The sequence below is a fragment of the Onychomys torridus genome, chromosome 3 (genome assembly GCF_903995425.1).
Source record: "Onychomys torridus chromosome 3, mOncTor1.1, whole genome shotgun sequence".
NCBI lineage: Eukaryota > Metazoa > Chordata > Mammalia > Rodentia > Cricetidae > Onychomys > Onychomys torridus.
Genome location: NC_050445.1, coordinates 72235984 through 72256871, shown reverse-complemented (window position 1 = coordinate 72256871; position 20888 = coordinate 72235984). Strand labels below are relative to the sequence as shown.

Sequence of the window (20888 nt, the reverse complement as noted above, 5' to 3'; positions counted from 1 at the left end):
GCTAGAGAAGAAGATATAGACATCCAAACATAAGAAACTTTGGAGCCTCAAAGAGACTTAGCTCACACGGAAACCTCTCCATGACATTTTATAACCAAGTGGTTTAAAATGCAAGGTAAAGACTTCTAGAACATGTATGGAACTGTCAAATGTTACACTGAGTGAAGGAACTCAAGGCCCAGGAAGAAACATACCTTGTTTTCTCTCATATGAAGAGCCTAACTTCGAATTTTCAGATTTGTATTTTCAACCTGGAGAACACAGAAATCTAGAAGGGAATAGGGGACTTTCAGGAGGAGAGGACTTACTGGATGATGTATACTAGAACGTATGTGATGTGTGCACGTAAAGAATGTATACTGGAATGAAAAGGTTTGAAGATAGGGAAAGGGGATGAGAGAAAGAAGGTTAGTTAAGAGGGACAGTTAGCTAAAACTATGCACAAAACCACATGGAAACCCACTATTCTGTAAGCTAATATAAAAATGCAATTAATGATGCTGAAAATATGGAACAACGGTTAAGAGAACTTGCTGCTCTTGCAGAGGACTCAGGTTTCATTCCCAGCATAGACATGACTACTCACAGACATCTGTGCCTCCGGGTCCTTGGAATTTGACACACTCTTCCAGCTTTCATAGGCACCAAACATGGCACATACATGATGCACATATATACATGAAGGAAAAACATTCATACACATAAAATAAAAATGAATTATGTAATTAAAAAGTGGAGTTTGAAGGGAGGTAGCCTGTAGTAGTGGGTAATGCTTCTCCCAGAAGCCAGGAAATTCAAATGAAAATTCTAGTACCAGGTGTTAGAGTCTACCCTCTGATTCCTGCTCAAGGAGTCTCTGAGTGCTCATCAAAACACCAGATTACTGGTATTATTTTGAACTGCATGTAGTCTTCCAATCTAAACTTCCTCTAAAGTCACCAAAACACCAAACAAAATGAGAAACATGTTTATTCAAATATTTCAAAGATGTTTTCTAAGAAAATAAATTCTTATCACATCTTTTAAAAGTAATAAATAAATAAGTAAATAAAAATTGATGTTGTAATGGCAATAGTGAAACTCAAGATCTATTCAGGACTCCCCCTGAAACATTTCAAAGTCTATCTATTCTTGTACCATTACATAAATGTTAGAATGATTATATTCGAGGAGAGGAACCATAAGACACAGGTGCTCTCATTTCTTCATGTTACATATTCCAAATCTAATGGAAAAATAAGCATGTGGCATGTTTAAGGTTCATATTAGTTTGTCCTAACAATCTGAGCAGAGCCACCTTACCCTCCCTGCCTTCATGATCAATTCCAATGTTTAGGTGAGCAGCCTCTCCATTTAAGTTAAGGGTTCAGGTTGAACTCACCCATTGGGACAGAATCTTCATGGTTGTTGCTTTTGCTTTCTAAATGATTTTGCACTGGCACTTTTATAAGGCACACTAATATCATCACAGGTGATTGGGTAGATGAGTGACGCCACAATGCAATAAGCACTTCAAGTATTTCCATCTAATTTATCATATATCAATAAATACTTGCAGATGGAAGGAATACTGTAAGTTATAAACAATGGGCTAAAATATCAAATGCTATAAAGGAAAGTAATTTTTAATCTCCTTTTGAAGCTGGTGGCACATGAAGACTTTGGGGGCTGTTGCTAAAGGTCCTAATTACCAAGTCACAGTATCATTGCCAGACTCTTCCATATAAGTCTATCACATAATCAGTGCCAATATTTTATTTCAAATTTCACTTTTCCATTGATTCTTAAATAGCCAACCCTATGAAATTCATTTGAGATTGAAATGAGAGAATTAACATAGTTTAGTGTGATGGATACTTGATAGTTGCTACAATTTTTGTTGTTGAATATTCCACTCATTGTTCTGTTTCTCCCATCTCACCCACAGTTTCTTACTTAGCACTTCTGAGACCATATAGCAGTATGCATTACTTTTGTTATGAGTTCATTTGGAGTGTGGGGTTTTAACAAATATCTAATCACTAGCATTTGTGCAACAAAATATCCCAAATTCCCTATGCAATCAAAATATCTCTAGGCAACACGCAGTTGGTAATGGGGTTGGGTACTTGGGGTTTAGAACTGTGGAAGACTTAGTCATCACAGGCATCACATTCAGCAGCATTCCCCCAGAGCACAGCTTAAGTGACACTCGGTGATTACTTTTCAGCTCAGAGTACACTGAAAATCAACTAGCAGAAACCTTTGGGGACTATAAGATTTGTCTCTGGCGTGGACATAAAAAGGCCTGTTTAAAGGCAATCCTTCAGCTATGACTGTAGACCAGTGTGCACAGAACAGCACTCTCCTAATGCCAAGCTCATGTGCTTTGAAAGAGAGCTTTAGGATTAAGACCACATTACCAACTAAAGGGCAAGCACAAATGCTTCACATGCTCTTGTAACAAAAACTATTTTAGATAAATCCAGTGATGGGGGCTGCTGGGTCAGTGCAGAGACTCCAGCGAACCTCACAGTAATTGCTTTAAAGTGCTTTGCCAAGCCTGACCACTAGATGCCTACAATAACCATCACCATTGATGTAGCCACAGCACTGGCTGCCCATGTTAAATGGGCATGAAAGCCTTCCATATCGTCTCCAATCCATTTGCTCCCATATCACAGATAGACACTTTTCACCCTGCAGCTTTGTAGTCTCCTGAACTTTTCAAATATATGACCATCATTTCTCTATCATAAAGCACTTAAGTCTTACATAATGGAGAAGAAATACACATTTTAAAAAGGAAAGAAGGAAAGCAAAAATATAAAGAAGCAGGAAAGAGGGAATGAGAGAAAGAGAGACAGGAAAACACTTAAAAGAAATAATAAGATCAGCTATTATTAGCCTGCAACCATCACTGAGTTTAGCAGAGAGGTTGCCAGGCTGATGGGAATCTGGAAGTTGATGAGTCTTCTTCTCATTTCCAATTACCTTTCAGGGTGTTATACGTGAGGAGGGTATAGGTCACAGTCCATTAAAGAAGACTGGATGGATTGAGACAGAAGAAAACAGTAATTGTTGACTTTTCAAATAACTATCTCAATATGAAGAAAAACAAGCAATACTTGGTAGTCAATTTATAGTATTAAAACTTCAGGACCTCTGGTATATAATAAAAATGTAAATTATAGGTTTATTTAAATTTTGCTAGATTATTTGACTTAGGAAGTCATACAGATCTTATTTGAGAGAGAGAGAAGAAGGGACAGGGTGGGGAAGAAAGACAAGGCTCAAAAACCTAGAGTGAGACCTTTTGTTCACGGAACCAACATGTCAAATTTTTTAAAACTATTGTAGATTAACTGTAAATTTCTGTATGGACACAGTATGGGCTGATCAAAGAGAAAGAAAGCTTGTAAGAGAGACCAACAAAAACAAGAAGATGCAGTGAAACAGTGATAAATGGAGAATTTATTTCAAAGTTCAGCCAAGGTGCATGTCAATCTGTGAGCCCAAAGGAACTAAAGTCCTTCTCTAATATTTTCAAGATCCTTTAGAAGGTTGTAAAGCATGTGCTCCACTTAAACAAACAAATCTTGAATTCATGATACTGGTGGTGTTATGGTAACACGCACATCACATTAAAGTATGTAGGAGGGAAACCAACCTTTAGTCCTCTCAGCAAGCCCAGGCAGCCAGCAGAAATGGTATAAAATTGTGTTGGTTGAGAAGCTGAATCACCTTCTGATTGATTTGATGTCTGATTATGACCTGAAGCCATTTGTCAGTAGAAAGCAAGGCGGTAATGAGTAATGCATCCAAACCATGGGTGGAGCTTGTAAAATGTTGGATTCACTGGGTGGTAAACTGTGTGGAGGGCAAATGTGTTAACTGAGAAAACAATGAATTCTGAGTTTACTCTCTAAATTAGGACAGGGTTAGAGAAAAACTTTATGCTACATGTATTTCCTAATCCATAGGGCAATGTGGCTCATTAATCAAATTATGGGTCTATAACTAAGAGTTGTTCACCTGGTTTTCTTTTGCTTTGCATGGAGGTAGGGATTATGAAGAGATCTGATAATGACTCTGTAAAGCTAGCTTTAAACATTAGACATGCAGTTTTCATCCCTGTTCCGTTTTGTTCAGGATTTTTCATACTATTCCTCATACCATCTGCTTTCCAAAACATTTCCTTGAATTTCATCAAAGTATCTCACGGATCCTGGTATGTCGGACCCCTGGTTTCAAATGACCACATGATTGGAAAAAACCTTCATATTGTCAACCCAGTTTCATTTCACAGTCTGAGTCACAAAAGGGAGATTTCCTTTTGTTTTGACAGTTTGACCAGAAGTAAAATGTTTCTTTTACATATGCTCCACAACTGGTACTCTCATTGTTACATCTTGAAAGAATTCTGTCGAATGCTCATGAAATTGACTTTTGTCTCTCTGACAGATGCTATTTGTCTGTCTTCCTGAGTCCTTCATGGCTGTAAGCTAGTTTGTAGTTTCTAAGTAGGTGACTCAGTCACAGTTCACACACTGTCTCCTGAAATCCCCATTTCGTGGCTGTTTTAAACCTCTTTGGCATAGGCCTCCTCTTTCTTCAGGGTCCTGCAGCACACGTTCCCCCAAACCACACCACACATTTTGGGCTATCATACAGTTTCTGCCAGGTGACTCTGGAGCAACGCATTGTTTTACAGAAAGGAACAGATGACAAGTAACTACTGCCTGCATTGAGATTGTACATTCTCATTTTCCTCAGTGTCTTTTAAACAGATACAGCCTCAACCAAAGCCTAATCCCACTCCAGCTCCCAGATGGCCCTGTTTTAAATCAAGAATTATTTCACCTGCCTGTGCACAGTCCTCAGAGAGCAACCATTTGTCAAGTTCCATTGAACAGTCCTTACTAGGGCTTAAAAAGGTAGATTTTCCTTTTCTATAGTTACAGATGGAGCCTTAGAGGGAAGGCTTAGGGAGATTATTTAACTCACCACAAAACACTAGTAGCTGATATATTTATATCTACTGGTTTAGAAATAATCCAGCAGAACACATGGCTCTGGCACTCTGCTGTAGCAGATGAGCCGCCATGTGACTCATTAGAACTGAGTAACAAGCATTATCTGTCCATCTTATACTGTCGCTGACTACCTTGTGTTTCCAAGTCATAAAACTGAACTCTGTTTTTAAAAGAGCTCTGTACTTTTAGTTTGCTATTCCACTTTCTGTGGACCAACTTGAAGGCTGAAATGCACACTTCCTAGGCAGATGGCCCTAGCTACCACATTCCCAAACCTAAGCCCATTGATCTTCTAGCCCAGGCTTTGATACCAACATGTTGTTTTCTGTGATAGATAATAACTGACCAGCACACAAGCAACTGAGCATCATCATCAGCAGAAGCTCCGTTCTTTCATTGTACTCTACCACAGTGCCCTTGCACAGCCCATACCTGGCACTTCAGAATGCCTGTCTCTGAATGGGGATGCCAGCTGCTTTCTGGCATAGGTCTCAAACCTGGTCTGATTTTCATAAGTAGTCTCATCTACCTCAAACTAGCTTTAATGGTTTAATATTATCACCCATTCAATATGTTTCACCCCAGTGCATCCCAAAGGATGTTGGAGATATTGTTAGCAACATCAGTAGCCTGTTGGGGAAATCACTTGGTATTGAGTCAATTATTATTATTTACCTACTATTTCCCACACACACTACTATGTTTATAATTTTTATGCTGCAATATATGACCTTTAAGTTTATATTTTCCCACATTTTTCTTATACATCTGTAATCTCCCTTGATGTCACATGCTACCTGGGAAGAGCAGAGATGAATTATAAGCACTTTTAATGTATTTTTAAACTTTCTTACAATCATATAACTGTGTTATCTTTAGGGTGAAAAATATGTAGAAACTAATTATTATACTTCACATGTATCATTATTTAGGATTTTTGTGAAGAATAATAGCACTCATTTTTATGTGTTAAATTTAAAAAGTAAAAGTTGTTTTAATAAAGAAAATGTCAAGTATACAATTTATTAAGCTATTACTTTTTCTGTGAAAGTAAATTGTGGGTTAATTTTTCAGTACTTTCCATAAAGATATGTGGATGCTAAATAGCACATAGAGTTGTTGTATTAAGTAAAAGTAGGGTATTCTTTCCTGCAGAAGATGCAAAGTATACTCACCCTGGTCCCTTACTGGAGCAGAGTAGCTTGGCTTTACCTGGTTTTTGCATGATGTTCTCAATGCCCCAGAATGGGCTAAATTTTAGAAGTTTATAAACAAGTGCCTGTTTATGCCAAAATATGCTGTGAGCAAAATGAAACGGAAACATTTTCTAAGATGGTTAAATCCAAAATTCAAAGGTCTTGGGATTAATAAATGATCAAGTATTCTAAATCATCAGGGGGTTTTTATAGAATTTAGCATTTATAATGGGAAATCAGCTTTTTTTTTTGTGTGTGTGTGTGTGTGTTTATTTTGGGTTAATTTGTGGTACTTACATCAGTCATAAAATATAACAGAGTAGATAATAATTGTAGCTATTGAATAACAAGGGAGATTTAAAGTGATAAATAATAACATTTTATATAATTGGCTTTTACATTCATAAAAACTAAAAGCATTGTTTATTGCTGAGGGAAGAGTGTCTATAGTTCCATGAGAGTGAGATAGTTTGGGGTCACAACTTCAAGATACACTGGTGAATGCTGTTGTGTAAATTCTCTCATTAACTGATGCCCAACTCCACGTGACAGAAGATTTGGTCCTGTTTGCCATCAGTCCTCTGTCATGGAACACAGTAGGTACATCTATATAAAATATGACGTGTTTCATATATCAGTCCTCTGTCATGGAACACAGTAGGGGCAGTCTATATAAAACATGGCCTGCCTCAGTGGGAAAATTTTACCTAAAGAACTTTTTGGAGACAAGTGGCGTTTGTGACCTCAGGGACAGAAGTGCCTTTCTTCTAGAAGATGCTGTCACTGTAGTTCCCCGTTGTCTTCTCAGCAGGAAAACACTCTTGATCACGTTGCCAGTCCACTCTGTCACACAGTTATTACTAATCTTCTCCTTAATTATCCAACTTATAACGTTTATTTACTTATTTATTCATATTATGGTACTCTTTGAGTTTGTTTCAAGTTTTTTTGTTTCCTTTTTCCTCCAGAAGAGCTCAAAGTCATTGTCTCAAGGTGCATAGTCCTGTGATTTTGTATCTTGTCTTGATTTCTAATCCACAGATCTTCTATACTTTAACAAAATCCTGTGAAAATCAGTCAAAGTCAACTGTAATGTGAACACCACCTCTCCTGTATATACTGGAACCTGTGCTTAGCAAAACACTAAATTGGAAAAGCAACCGAAGAAGTGTCAGCAACTGAGACACACAGTGCTGGAGTGGTCTCATGAAGAATTTCAGGTTCCAAAACTGGTTACTTTGTAGATTATCATTCAAATTTTGCTACTTTTTCTTTTTATTCTGGTGTTAAGAGAGGCAAAGTAAATATAAGCACACAGCAGAAACTTTAATGTAGTCAGACAGACATAGAAACAGGGTGGACAGGTGCTAGAGAAAAGTAAGTTTTATGATAATTTGAGTTCCCCTGAGATCTGATCAAGTTTGTATGTTGGTATGACTCTGGAGGAAGTGCTGATTCATAGATATTGAACACCACCATGTAACTGAATCTGAGATGTGAATAGCCAGTTGTATGCCTATATAACAGATGATGTAATTGGAATATATTAAACCGCTCAATGTGGATTTATAAATTAATATAAAATAAACTCTAAGAGATCTAACATTGTGTGTTTGTGTGCAATGTGTCTATAACATATAGTTTGCACATATTCAGATATATGTATATGTGTGTGTGTGTGTGTGTGTGTGTGTAAAGGAGGGTGTATATACTCATGTCAGTGCATATGTAAAAGGCCAGAATCAATGCAGGTATCTTTCTCAATTGCTTTCCACCTTATTACTTTTTTATTCTTTGAAAAATTTTACATTCATTTCCCTACATACAATACCTTCCAGTAATAACTTCATGCCATCTATGTTTTGTTTTTATAACCCTTGAGTATAGTGAATACCTCTCAAATGCAGAAGTGTGTGGGGTCATCCTCTGAGGCATGGCAACCTATGGCCACCCCCCAAAAGAAAAGTAGGATTTTTGAGGTAGTTTTTCTCCAAATCTGTTGCTTACTGATTTGTCCATGGTAGCTGGCCAGGTCTGGAGCCTCCTGTCTCTGCTCCCCGGCATTAGGCTTTCAGATGTGTGTTCCCTCATACTTGCATATCCTGTGGTTGCACCGGAGAAAGAACTCAACATTTTATTGAGTTTAGTTACTAGTAGATACCTTGACTGACTTATGCGCTAATCAAACACACCTATTCTCAAGTTTTGTTTTGTTTATATTTTCAATGTTATTGGTAAATTAATGTGAGGTTTTACAAGATAAAAATGTTTCCTTTTGAGACGTTCTCGCCCAGAGTCGCCACGGTTTCCTGCTTCAGCAGTGCTTGAACTGAACCAGCCATCGACCCCTCCAAACCCCAGCCGGCTGTTCGGGGACAGCACACCTTGCAGCCTTGTTGCTCACCCGCAGCTGCCATGACCACCGCGAACTACATCAACCGCCAGATCAATCTGGAACTGTGTGCCTCCTATGTCTATTTGTCTATGTCTTGCTACTTCCACCGGGATGATGTAGCTCTGAGGAATTTTGCCAGATACTTTCTCCACCAATCTCATGAGGAGAGGGAGCATGCTGAGAGACTGATGAAGCTACAGAACCAACGAGGTGGCTGAATCTTCCTGCAGGATATCAAGAAACCAGACCGTGATGACAGGGAGAACGCGGGCTGAATGCAACGGAGTGTGGACTGCACTTGGAGTAGAGTGTGAATCAGTCACTACTGGACCTGCACAAACTGGCTACTGACAAAAGTGGCCCCCACTTGTGTGACGTCGTTGAGACCTATTACCTGAATAAGCAGGTGAAATCCAACAAAGAACTGGGTGACCACGTGACCAACCTTGGCAAGATGGGAGCCCCTGAAGCTGGCCTGGCAGAGTATCTGTTTGACAAGCACACCCTGGGACACAGTGATGAGGGCTAAGCTGACTTCCCCAAGCCACAAGTGACTTTACTGGTCACTGAGGCCGAGCGTGCATGTCCGGCTGCCATGCATGTCCGGCTGCCATGCATGTCGGGCTGCCATGCATGTCGGGCTGCCTTTATCGTTTCTATAAGTCGCACCAAAACATCCGCTTAAGTTCTTTAATTTGTACCATTTCTTCAAATAAAGAGTTTTGGTAGCCCCCCCCCCCCCAATGTTTCCTTTTGCAGATTCAGGAACCATTTAACTTTGTCAATAGACAGGTCTCAGGAATTATAGAAACTTGGGAACATTTGAGAAGGCACACACATTGTGACAAACAGCAGTACAACACTTCTCTGAGTAGTCTTCACTTGTAATGATTTCTGGGATATTGGATCCTCCAAAAGACTGGAGCTCAACTAACAAGCTTAGAACAAAACCCCTAGTGCAGCATGTTTCACTGAATAATATTTTTCAAATACTCTTTTAAACTCATATTAAACAAAAAAACCTGCTAAAATTCAATCAAATTCTTTGCTTTAAAAAAATAGGAAAACAAATGCAATCATTGCTATTTTTATTTTTCTTACTGCTAAGCACACCCCACATTCCAGTCCACTTTTATTCCTTCACACTTTCATACAGAAGGAATCTTAAGATGTCTACTGTTTTGTCATTCTAACGTTTCCACGTGGATTTCTAGATAGCCCATGTTTTAGGACTTGTGGTTATCTTTTTTCAAGTGTAAAACAATGTCATTACAGGTGTTTTCCTCATAGGTCTGCATATGTGCTAATAGATTATTTCCTCAATAATATGTATCACACTCAAATTAGAAGGAAACTGTACTACCTAATTTTGAATTAACCTCCTTTCATGAAAACTGATACTAAAGGAGCCATTTTAGCCTGCTTTGTAGTATGTTCTTTTAAAATTCTTTTTTTCCTACTCTTTGAGAATTCTCTATGTGTACAGTGAAATGTGGTTACATTCATCCTATTTCCCATTTCCTCTCTCTGATTGCTCTAATGTTCCCAAAACTCTCTCCTAATACTCCTCCTCTTCCTCCTCCTCCTCCTTCTCCTCTTCATCCTCTTTTCCCTTCTTCTTCCCCTATCCTCCTACTTCACTGATAAATTACAAACTCCAGTACTGGTACCCATATGCATGGATGTGGGGTCATCCATTAGAGCACTGTTTACAGATGGTTATCCCTCACCCAGCAGCTATCAATAGAAAAGACTAAGAGGTGGGGCCTAGAGATCCTCTTTCTCACCTACATAGAGATTTTGGCTGGTTTAATCATAAAATTAAGGTCTTGTGTCCATAACCATACTTGGTGTGGTTTCACAAGTTGAGCAGCCTGTCACACCCAGAAAGAAAAATTTCACAACACTCCTCTCCATCCATCAGCTCTTCCATTCTTTCTACTTTCTGTTCCTTAATGCTCCCTGAGCCTCCGTGGAAGAGACGGAGATTGATAAAGGCAGCCATTTCAGGCTGAGCCCTCATTATATACTTATCAACTGTTTGACCAGCTATACATCTCTGTATTAACTGTTGCCCACTTCAAAAAGACGCTTCTCTAAGTAATGGTGAGAGCAGTCTAGGTCTATAAATATCAACATACACAGATGTAAGACAATTTCACACCATGGTCAATTATTAAAACAACAATAGCTTCTCCCCAGAACATAAGATCTCCCCAGCTATGAGTCTTAGACCAGGATTATAGCTCATGATACAGAATTCCCTTTTGTGGAGCACATCTGAAATCCATTCAGACATCAGTTAGTTACTCCATAGCAATCACTGTCATGCCAGTACACACATCACGCCTTGCAGTTTCATATTGGTAGCATGCAGAGCTCAGTACTGGGTAAGACCACAGATGCCTTTTCTCACCCTGTATAGTACTTTCTTGTACTATGAAAACTAGGTGGTAGGTACGAAGTTTCCTACTAGGGCTGAGAATGGTTACTGAAAAGAAAGCTTGTGTTGTCTTCAACAACAAGGGTTTTCCTTATAGTTATAGATAACCAAAGATGACCACAATATCCTGTACTGTTTGGGAGACATCTGGGGCTTCCTTGACCTATAACTCGTAAGAACAAATCCTAAGTCTTTCTTTGAAATTTTGGTATAATAGCCAATGTCTTCTTGTAGCATCATTTTCCACCCATGCAGGGTACCTCCATTTTGACTCAGTGTTTTTTTAAGTTAGATTTTTGAATTTAGCTTACTAACTAATAGCTTTCAATAAAGCTTTTTAATATATTGATAGTTAAGATTAGTCTACCCACACATCCCCCTCCTTCAAGGACTCCAGCCCTACTTACTCATTTCTTTCTTTCAGATTGCATGAATTCTAGTACACTTTTGATTATTTTTTCAATTGGGCTAAAATATAATAGCCTTCCATATGACCTTTCCATACTCTTTCCTTTGATTTAGCCTTCCCCTTTACCCTCTAATATCTCCCATAATCCTATGATCCCCCCACTTAATTATTTTCACTCCATCAAGTTTGAGAAATAATGTGATACAATAATATCACAAGGAGATATTTAAAAAATGTGTTTTAAGGTTGTTGTTTCAAACAGTTTCAAATTAAAAATGAAGTTTTCAAATTTTTTAAAACAAAAATAACACAAAATATATTTTTTATTTAATCATTTTTAGAATAACTGAATTCTTACCAAATAAATAATGAGAAAGGAAACAATGACAAAAAACCAAACACATAGTCCTAGGATATTTACTTTTCAGATCGTATTTAAGAGGAAATAAGAAATGGGTATATATAAACTAACAAATTCAAAATGGTGTGGTGAACAGAGCCACCCTGGACCACTGTCAAACCTGGCGACTCTGAGTTCAGAAAGGGCTTTATGACAACTGTTTCTCATTAATTCAAAAGCATCATGGCCACAGCATCCATAATGTTTCTGCATGTATTAGGCCTCCAAATTATATTAATCTGAAATTTGTCCCTGTGAAGAAGTCCTCCTGAAAATCATTTTAAGGGAGGAGGGTTTGTTTTGGCTATTTGAGAGGCATCAGTTCATGGCCTGCCTGCCTCTCACCGGGGTAACAAAATACAGCCAACCTTATTGGCGAAGGCGTGGGTGAGCCAGCGTTGAAGTTGCAAGCCTAGGAGAGCTCTTCTCCTCTGTCATGCTGCGGGGTGGGGGTGGTATACTCACTCCCCTTGCCCCTTATCAACTGTCACCAGCAACACACAGGAGCGCTGACCTGTCCCTTACCAGTCCCTTACCAGCCGCAGCACTGGGGAACTCCTATCCTAGACAGCACGGCAGAGCTGGCTGAGGTCGTGAGCGAGGGAGTGCTGCTCCCACTACCTTCTGACATGGGCAGCATGGGCAGAGGAGAGACCCCTCCCCGCAACCCCTGCCCTTCAACTGAGATGGGTAGAGGCGCTGGCCATGGGGTCCTGAGAGTGGGAGAGCCGTCCCTGACCCTGGCCTGCTGCAGCACTCAGGAGAACAGCCTTTGTACCTCGCAGTGGTAACACAATAATAAAGCTTGCCCTGGTGGTGCAGGTGTGAGAGAACAGACCCAGGGTGAGGGGCATGAAAGCAGAACTGGTCCCACCCCTTGCTCATTGCTGCTTGAGGTGAATAGGTGGTGAGGATGAGCAAGAACTGGCAGTGTGTGGCCCAACACTGCAGCAGCCCAGGCCCGGAACCATGATTATGACTTGACCCATCCTGACATCCACCCCATCTATGATCTGCTGAAGCACGTGAACCACAAACCCAAAGCTGCAGGATCTCCACAACACAGGGCAACAGCAGGATCCAAGAAGAGGTCCAGTGAGGGCCCAGCATCGATAGTGTAGTAGAAACCAGAGGCCTTGAGCCAGAGCAATAACTTTTTGCAATGAACACTTGCAAGTAAAGGCACACGGACAAAGGGGTTTACAGCGTGAATCACTGTGTCACACTGCAGCTTCCATGATGAGAATTTTAATTGTTCTCCTTTTTTTTCTTTTCCCTTTCTTTCCTTAAATTTTGTTTTATTTTGTGGAGATGGGGTTGCAGGGGCAGAGGGCAGATGAGAAGGAATGGGGAAATGAAATATCAAGATGTGTGATGTAAAAGACACATAGAGTAAATAAAAAGAAAGAAGAAATAAAACATATTTAGAAGGGCAAACCAGCGGTGACTTACCTCCTCCACGTAGGCCTCAACTAATAATACGCTAAACCTATCACCACATACCACACCCTTCTAAACCATGAACCTAAAAGCGAATCAGATAGTTATGAGTCAAGGCCCTCCTGATCCAGGTCCTACACAGGATATAGTACCATGTATCTTAAATGTCTGTAACATTTTGAGGACATTTAAGATACAAAGTATGGTACTATATCCTCTACAAAAATTGTTTTCCCATCAAATGCTGCTGTACTCATAGAATAAGACAAAAAGTAATGATTCAGGTACCTACACTTGGGGGTAAATGAGAGACTTAGGAGTGCTCAAAGTAACTCCCAGAAATCCATGGGGTGACTGATAGGACAAATGCAGTGTCAAGAGGGTTTGACATTGCCTTATGCTGATTTTCCAGTCGATTTATCATTTATAGCTTATCTCCAAGTATCAGTTACTGTTGCTCATATGGTATTATAGATTGTTCTTTAATCAAATCAATTTGCCTGGGTACCTATTACTCAGACTTTCATGAGTGCTTTGGACTCCACCTTACCGTCACACATACCCAGGATAGGTACTTTACAGAAGGACACACTATCCCACAGCTAGTGACCTGCCCTAATTGTAGAGAGGGGTATTATGGAATACCTTAATTAAAAACATCCCTAACCCATAGTTAAAAGTCACTGTGAAGGAAATGACAGCTGCCAATAAAACCCAGGGCACGGGAATTCATTTCCCCAAAACTTCCTAAGTCAGCTGCCAAGCACCCAAACACAACCCCTTCAGCTGGAGCTTACAGCTTCTACTCTTGTGCCCTTTTCTCTCTTGTCTCCAGTATCCTCCTCCTCCTCCTGCCGCTCTACAACATTATAGCTTATGTTGTGATAAGAAAGTGCAGATAGCCTTTGAGAAACCTGGGATGTTTCTCAGGTATCTGAAGACAACTCTTCATGGTAAGGTATGAGGCCCAGAGCAGTTATCTCCATTCTTGGAATTCTACTTTATTTGAAAAAACTTTTAGTGACCCTGTGCTGTGTATTATGCTTCTGGATTCTTGGCCTAAAACATGACAAATATCACATCAGACTCAGAAGGACACTGGCCAGCTGCTCCTTTGTTTTCCCACTCCATTCACAGCTCATCAGTCTGATGGTGAAGCCCTACACTCAGAGATGCTCTTTTTTGGAAATTGTTCTCCAACTTTGATAAGAGGATAATCTTTTGTGAACAGGGGACCATAAAAAATATCAGGATGAGTTGTAAAGTTAGAGAAGAAATAGCGACAAAGTGATTCTGATAAATATGCCTAATGTTATTGTGTGTTACTATATTAAGCACTGTAAACTATTTAAATTATCTGGAATAAATTCGCACATCTGAGCCAGGATTTCAGCTACAAATTGATAAAGGAAGTGACTGTGGGGGGAGCAAGTGGAAGCTCTTATTCCATCCTTCCTCATCATATTAGCTGTTTCTGCTTCTTCATTCCAGAACAAATATTATTTTCAAGACTCTTATCATCTCATGTTGTGAAACACATCAGTGCAGTATTCAAGGGTCAATGAATCTTTTGGCAAAACAGGCTCGGGGAAAGAGAGGATCCAATTAATACTCAGTGAATATTTCGGTCATTGCTTTGAGAAATGAACAACAACAAAGAATTTCCCCTTTTAAAAGCATCCCTCATGTAAGAAGTGAAGGGGAAGGATTGCTTTTCTGTTTCATAATTGATAGTCTCCTTATCGTTAGGAAGGTGCCTTCTGTTGTTACCCTTCTGTTATAGATAATAGTAAGAGAAGTGAACAGTGAAACCCAAAGTGATGGAATGTCCAGTAAAGGCATCTTGATGTCAAAGGTGCACTGAGCTCCAGAAGTTGAGAGGGACTGCAGGAGGCTGTTCAATGGGCTGCAGGCAAGATAGATGCAACATCAAAGCAACCAAGCAAAGCAGCATCAGCATGATGGGCAGCACTGAAGAGATAGCGTGAGAGGGATGTAAGAGGCTCTGGGAAGAAGATGATGCCACTGAAGTTTGTGGAAAGAAAAGCCTCGCCACAGAGTGCTGCACTGTAAGACCAGATCACAGGCCAGGTGTTGGTGGTGCACGCCTTTAATCCCAGCACTCAGGAGGCAGAGGCAGGCAGATCTCTGTGAGTTTGAGACCAGCCTGGGCTACCAAGTGAGTTCCAGGAAAAGGCACAAAGCTACACAGAGAAAACCTATCTCGAAAAACAAAAACAAACAAACAAACAAAAGACCAGATCACAGAGAAATGTGGGGACTCTAACACTAGGAAAGACATTTCATGAAATTAGGAATAACCTAATTTCTTATGACTATGGCCTATTGCTCTTTAAGTATATTTTTGGAACACTAAGAAATGTCACTGAATACTTACATATTTTATTATGTTTTATTTATCCAGTTCTCTGGAAAGGCTGTCTGGTAAAAGCCATCTATCACCAAGACAAACACAGAATGCTGCAAATGGAACAAAATTTACATAGTTAAATCAAAGGAGAAAATATACATTTGCTTTTCAATCTTGTGTCTGAATTTCTCGGTTCAGAATGTCTCTATAGTTTGAGAGTAGTCACAATCTGAATATATCAATTACATCAGAATTGGATCTTATTGTAACAAAAATTATTATGCTCATATATTTTTACTGACTGCTTCGTTCATTTACTGGTTGAATTGTATGATAACATCCCATGATGTTATAATCTACATTTATTCTCTATTTTTCTATGATTTGCTTCACATAAATTATAGAGTTTTAGAATATGTCATTATGTTGATATGGTGTTGAAATTGGTGCTTCCTTCTGGTGGATGGATTGTTGCAGGATTGTGAAGGGGTACATCCTCATAGGCAGTAGAGCTGCTCCTTGTACATCAAGTCTCCAATCAATCCCTCTTGTCTGGGTTTTGTGTTCCTGAACTCCTGTGTCTTGTGATGGGCAGAACAAGTATTTTTAAAGCATGCTTTTATTTTTTAGTAACCATCCCCTCCTCTTCCTTAAGATGTATTACATCACCAGATGAATCAAAAACTAAATCTATTCTCTTTATTCTCCTCTCTCTCTCTCTCTCTCTCTCTCTCTCTCTCTCTCTCTCTCTCTCTCTCTGTGTGTGTGTGTGTGTGTGTGTGTGTGTGTGTGTGTGTGTATGTGTGTGCGTCTGACCATATCTCATCTCTGTCTCTGTCTCTTTGTCTTATTCCGTTCTCTTTCTCTCTCTCTCCTAGACAAAGAAAGACAGCCTGTTCAGGCAGGCTAAGAATAAACAAACAACTCAGGATCATCTGAATCATCAAAGTTTAAATTTCGTAAACCAAAGTTTTAGAACTGAAATGTACTTTATCATGCACATTTTGAAAGTCAGTCATCCATGTGGGGCATGTGTATCCTTGAATTAGCCACAGTTTTCAGTGAAATAAACCATGGTATTCTCTAGACATCACAAATAAACATGGGTTATTGTGTTTTTATGTCATGCCCCTTGCAAACATTGCTGTTTTCTTCCTTGTAACATCAAATGTCTTTTCATTTTCAATTTGTCTCTTCAAACCAGGGCCCCATAGGAGGTCCTGTCCAGAGCTGTAAGGTCTCTCTCCATGTCTGCCAAGTCTGATTTAGATGCTGCCCAAAGCTTGTAGAACCTCTGTGGGCAAGTGAACCTGGGAGGAACAGTTAGAGTACATGGCTCATGGCTGTAGCACCAGAAAAGATGGGAAACGGATACCAACAGAAGAAAGTCACTAACCCCAAATAAAAACAAACCTTGGAAAAGTGTGTCATTTTCTTGAATAGCAAATGAATTGGGGGAAGTTATCTAAAATCTATAGGTTAATTGAAAAGCAATGTTTCTGTTTGAGCCTGATACAGCCTTGAGTTAATGAACCACAGCATCCTTGATATGGCATTTTGAACAGAAGGGTCTATTTTAAACAAAACTTAAACAAATAAAGACTCCCCATACTGCCTCAAGCAAAACTAAATTGCTATTAGGTTTTCCACAGCAGGAGGCAAACATTCTTGAAATAATTGGACATGATATAGTATTATTTTTGCTTTTCCTTTAAAGTCTTACATAAAACATATTTCCTCTAAATTGGTTCTGTAGTTTGAAGAAAGCTCAAGAACAGATTTGTGGCATGGAACATACCAACAATGTATTAAAATGCTAAATATTACTATAATATCCTATTGATGTAGTGGCAGGAAATTACACTGGATTTATATCATGACAAAGCAAGAATTCACTTTTTGAATAACAATATTTCTGAATATTCAGTAGGAAATGTGCATGTGAAAGTAGGCAATACACAAAATTAAAAATATTATATACTCCTAAATTATAACATAATTTCTGTGAAAGTTTTAAATGGAAAAAAAGATAGGGAGGCAGATCAGGGCCAGAGTAGGCACTCAAAGTTTTTGTAAATAGCTATAAGTAAATTTACATATTGATTATGTTCTCAAACAATGAGGTCTTTAAAATGTACTTCCTACAGAGTGAAACTCAGATTCTTAGAATGATTAGGCCATATTTCAGCACCATTAGATTAAAAGTTATTTCAATTTGTGATTAGTGTTCACTAATACAAACCAATTTTGTATTGGGAAAAATCTTGTGGAAAGTTTAATTCAATTAAAAATTAATATGTGATATTTTTAAAATTCACATTTTTCTTACTTTCATATGCATATTTCCTAATGAATATTGTTATTTAAAAGAGAGATGTTAAAAGCAGGCTGAATCTTGAATAGTTGTCCTTCAGAAAACATGATGATGACTCTGGTATGCCAGGACCCTCAGTGAGTAGTCAAATCTCAAACATTTGTCCTTATACAACATGACACTATTTGAAATAATTTACATACTTTCATCCCTGCAATCTGTGTACTATGTCAAAAATCTTTGGCAAAGCTGGATATGTTATATTGTTTTGGAATACCATCTAGAACAAAGTTCTGTTTATGTGAAACAGGAATGCAATTTTTAAAAATATTTTCAAGAATTAGTTGAATCCATTCATGTGTAACTCATGGACAAATGGCGGATTTAACCACTCATGTACAACTCATGGATATAAATCTTTGATTATAACACATATGGTTTGACCTTACTTTGATCCTGGTGCTCAGGAAATATTACTCGACAGCAAATTTCTTTACAACAAATGATAAATAAGTTCTAAGAATAAGTTCTCTGTAGCATGTTGTCTGTTCCTCACACTTTCAGATCAGGTGTCACAATGAGCTCATGACCATCCCTGATGCTCGTCATCACTTGGTTTTCTTGCCACCATGGCTAAAGCCTCGACAGGAGTAGGTCAGGAGGAGTTGGGCTCATGGTGGGTGAAACTGGTAGAGTCGGTTCTTGACTTCATGGTGGACAGGAAGCAGAGAGAAAGAGATCAAGGAAGTATCTGAGGCAAGATGTAGTCTACAGAGACATAGCTCTGGTGACCTACTTCCTCCAACCATGCTGTGCTTCTTAAAGTATCCAGACATTTCAATATAGTTCCATTAGCTCGTAAAAACCATGTGAGTCTGTGAGGGCCATTTCACATTCAAGCCTAGTGGTCTCCTGACTACTTCACGGTGGTAGCATTAGATGAACATAGTTGCTTCCCAGAAGCCTGTGTTTTGACTGTAGGGAAGAAGGCTGCTGTGAAGGCATCCATGCACTATTAACCTAAGGAATTAGAAGTAATAAACAGAGGACAAAAACAAAACAAACAAAAGAAAGAAAAACCAAGTAGCTCTGTGGCACCATCAAGACAAAACAACCCACTCAAAGAAAGAAGAAATGTAAAGCTAGGGAGGAACCATAAAAGGCTGTGGGCAATTCAGTTTATTCTTAGAAAGATTGGCCATCAATATGGAAACCAAGGATCACTGTTTGAGAATATTTGAAAGGGTTTCAAAGGTTCAGGCAAATAAAAATGGATAGAATTATTAAATAAACCCACAATAAAAATAAGGAAATTAAAAGTGTTATAATACATGCTCCAGGGTGAAGGATTCGAGAAACTAATATAACTGCCATGCAAGAGCAAACCAGGGTGCCATGGTGGTGGTGGTGATAAGTGCTTGGCATTGAAGATAGGAAACTCTCTGATCTTACACTCAGAAATTGCAGGCATATCACACAGTAACATGCCTGTACGGTATAACTTGAAGCAAATAAGTTTTGTATGTGCCCTTCTACTTTGATATGAATCAGGCCCTGTTTCTTTAAAGAGTTAATAGAGGCCCATGGTTCCAATCTACAGTGTTATGAGAGAGAATTCTAGTGCTAATGGCCTTTGAGTCTGGTAATATCTTAATCAGCTACCTAACAATCCCCTCTTAAGAGCTGAATCTCTAAAATCCTTCAGGAAATGGGCATGAAGTCAACCTCATAGCCACAGTGGTGTATGGAAGGATTTAGGAGCTCTGTCTTGCTGATTTCTGGGCCTTGAAGAACTAGCTAAGAGCAGAGAGACTGCAAATTAGAGTAGATGAAATTAAGACAGCAGCTAAGTACGCAAAGTCCAAAACAGAGTCTCTACCAAGATTAAAACAGGTATAACCAATTCCTACCAGAAAACCTAGAGATTTGATTCTAAGGCAGTGGTGCTGCCTGACAGGATTTTAATTTAATTTTTCAGCTCATCTATAGCAGATGAAACAGTATAGGAATTATATTAGAAATATTCTGACTAGCGCCACCAACGAGCTGTGAGATACTTGACAATTAAGATGGTGACACACAATTTGCCTTCTGAATGTGCTCAGTTTATAACCACAAACATTCATTACACTACCATGCTATTATAAAAAGTATGGTAATCTCATGTCCATACAACCCTATGTCATTATAAAGATAGAGTAGTCTCTTGTAAACAGACATCTAACCAACAGGGAGTGATTGGGCCGGAAATGCTGCAGCCTTTTGCTGGGGAATCCTTTTGAGTCAGGGTACTTTGGGAGTAGGCTAGACTGAATCCACAAAGAAGTCATTCAGCTGTGACTGGCCAGGTGGATAACAGTGTTGGAAGTTCCAGAAAGGCCTTGTGAGCACTGACCAGCAGGTAGTGCTGCCAGGACAGTGTGTGTGAATTCAGCAATAGCTCTGGGAACTCTAAGGTCACTAGAGCCAGAGTCACACAGTGGCCAAACTCAAAATCCTTTTGCTGATAGACACCAGCGCACAGGTAAACTGGTACCTTGTCATGGGAAAACGGCAGTGCAATCCCAAGCTACTTCTAAAGTTCCAGTTTTTATATTGTTCCAGTGGGCATTAGTTTTGCACTGAAAGGGCTCACAGCTTAAGACTGAGTTGATAACTGGCTCATTAACATATCAGAGTGTAAGGAACATGTAAGGGCTAGAGTGAACAACCCTGGTCAGGAGTGATAAGCAATAGAATGACGTAAGAAAACCACAAATGGAGTAGTGATAAGCTATAAGCTATGTATAGAAGTAGGGATAACACTAGAAACCCAGCCAGGAAATAATATAAAAGATGAAGCCCCAGACCCAACCAACAGAGCTCGTCAGGCCCTCGTGTGAGATGACTCTCCTCTACCAGAGAT

The 20888-nt window shown here is 39.2% G+C and overlaps 1 pseudogene; it reads left to right on the top strand.

Annotated features, from left to right (window-relative positions):
- The first annotated feature begins 8626 nt into the window (after positions 1-8626).
- On the top strand, positions 8627-9135 carry LOC118580060 (annotated as a pseudogene).
- The last annotated feature ends 11753 nt before the right edge of the window (positions 9136-20888 follow it).